Genomic DNA, 2,675 nt, shown 5'->3' on the forward strand with positions numbered 1-2,675 from the left:
ACCAAACAACAATGACGGCTGCAACCAAAAAATAGCCAGGCATTGTGGCAGGCACTTGGGGTCCCAGCTACTTGGGAGGCTGAGGCAGGAGACTCACTTGTGCCCAGGAGTTGGAGGTTGCTATGAGCTGTGATGCCATAGCACTCTACCCAGGGCGGACAGCTTGAGGCTCTGTCTCAAAAAAAAAAAAGAAAGAAAGAAAGAAAAGAAAGAAGGGCAGCGCCTGTGACTCAGTGGGTAGGGCACGGCACCCGCCCCATATAATGAGGGTGGTGGGTTCAAACCGGGCCCCAGCCAAACTGCAACAAAAAAACAGCTGGACGTTGTGGCAGGCACCTGTAGTCCCAGCTACTCTGGAGGCTGAGGCAAGAGAATTGTCTAAACCCAGAACTTTGAGGTTGCTGTGAGCTGTGTGATGTCATGGCACTCTACCAAAGGCAATAAAGTGAGACTCTGTCTCTACAAAAATAAAAAAAGAAAGAAAGAAAGAAAACTTTTTAATAGGCTAGGTGAGGGAGTTCATGCCTGTAATCCCAGCATTTGGAAGGCTGAGGCATGTGGATTGCCTAAGCTCACAGGTTCAAGACCAGCCTGAGCTAAAAAAATAGCTGGGCATTGTGGCAGGTGCCTGTAGTCCCAGCTACTTTCAGGTGCCTACCACAATGCCCAGCTATTTTTTTGGTTGTAGTTGTCATTGTTGTTCAGCAGGCCCAGGCCAGGCTTGAACCCACCAGCCTTGGTGTATGTGGCAGCTGCCCTACTGAGGGTTTTGAGGTTGCTGTGAGCTATGACACCACAGCACCCTACTGAGGGTGACAAAGTGAGACTCTGTCTCAAAACAAACTGAATAATAATAATGATAATAATAATAATAGAATTCAGAGAATGTTCTCTTGCCTCAGTTTTTCTATTTTTAGTAGAGACAGGGGTCTCACTTTTGCTCAGGCTGGTCTTGAATTTGTGAGCTCAAGCTATCCAAGCTATCCACAGGGGTGAGCCACCACCTCTGCCCCAATTACTTTATTTTTTTATAAATTTAATGCAGCCTAAGTGCACAGTGTTTTTAAGTCTACAGTAGTGTGCAGTAATGCCTCAGGGCTTCACATTCACTCACCACTCACTGACTCACTCAGAGCAACTTTCAGTCCTGCCAGCTCCATTCATGGTAATTGCCTTATACAGCTGCACCATTCTTTATGCAGGAGGGAGGCTGAGGAAAGAGGATCACTTGAACCCAAGAGTCTGAGGTTGCTGTGAGCTAAGACGCCATGGCACTCTACCAAGGGTGACCAAGTGAGACTCTGTCTAAAGAAAAGAAAAAGAAAGAAAACATTTTAGAACTAGATGGAGGTGGTATTCACACAATATTGAGGATGTACTAAATACCTCTGAAATTGTGCACTTTAAAACAGTTCATTTTATGTTTTGCAAATTGTACCTCAATTAAAAAAAATAACCTTTAGATTCCTGATCTATAGAAACTGATAAAATAAATGTTGTTAAGCCTACAGATTGGGAGTGATTTGGTATGCAACCAGAGATAATACAGTATACTCTGGTTATGTTATGGACTTCAAGACAGAGAAATAGGCTCAGCGCCTGTGGCTCAAGCGGCTAAGGCACCAGCCACATACCCCTGAGCTGGTGGGTTCCAATCCAGCCTGGGCCCGCCAAACAATTATGGCTACAACCAAAAAATATCTGGGCATTGTGGTGGGTGAGTGTAGTCCCAGCTACTTGAGAGGTGGAGGCAGGAGACTCGCTTGAGCCCAGGAGTTGGAGGTTTCTGTGAGCTGTGATGCCATTGCACTCACCCAGGGCGACAGCTTGAGGCTCTGTCTCAAAAAAAAAAAAAAAAGACAGAGAAATAGGCCAGGATCAGTGACTTATGCCTATAATCCTAGCAATTTGGGAGGCTGAGGCAGGAGGATTGCTTGAGGCCATGAAATTGAGACCTGCCTTGGGCAAAATATCAAGACCCTGTCTTTACAGAAAAAATAGCCAGATTTGGTAGCATGTACCTGTAGTCCCAGCTACAGGGAAAGCTAAGGCAGAAGGATCGTTTGAGCCCACAAGTTTGAAGTTGTAGTGAGCTATGTAGATACCACTGCACTCTAGCTTGGGCAATAGAACAAGATTCTCAAAGAAAAAACAAAGACAAAGAAATAATCCCTTATTCCTCAAGTAATCTAAGTAAGAGAAGTAAAGGTAAAAACAAGCCTCAGATTTCTCCAAAGCAGTATTTCTTTCATTATTATTATTTTTTTGAGACAGAGCCTCAAGCTGTCGCCCTGGGTAGAGTGCTGTCACATCACAGCTCACAGCAACCTCCAACTCCTGGGCTCAAGCCTCTCTTGCCTCCACTGCCCAAGTAGCTAGGACTACAGGTGCCCACCACAATGCCCAGCTATTTTTTTGGTTGCAGCCGTCATTGTTGTTTGGCAGACCCGGGCTGGATTCAAACCCGCCAGCTAGGGTGTATGTGGCTGGCGCCTTAGCTGCTTGAGCCATAGGCACCAAGCCTCCAAAGCAGTATTTCATCACTGAAAAATTCAAGAAGCAATGTCTATAAAATTCTGAGGAAGAGGCTTGGCGCCTATAGCTCAACCGGCTAAGGCGCCAGCCACGTACACCTAAGGTGGCGGGTTCGAATCCCCAGCCCGGACCCGCCAAAC

Source organism: Otolemur garnettii, unplaced genomic scaffold (genome assembly GCF_000181295.1).
Source record: "Otolemur garnettii isolate 467f Iridium unplaced genomic scaffold, OtoGar3 scaffold00046, whole genome shotgun sequence".
NCBI lineage: Eukaryota > Metazoa > Chordata > Mammalia > Primates > Galagidae > Otolemur > Otolemur garnettii.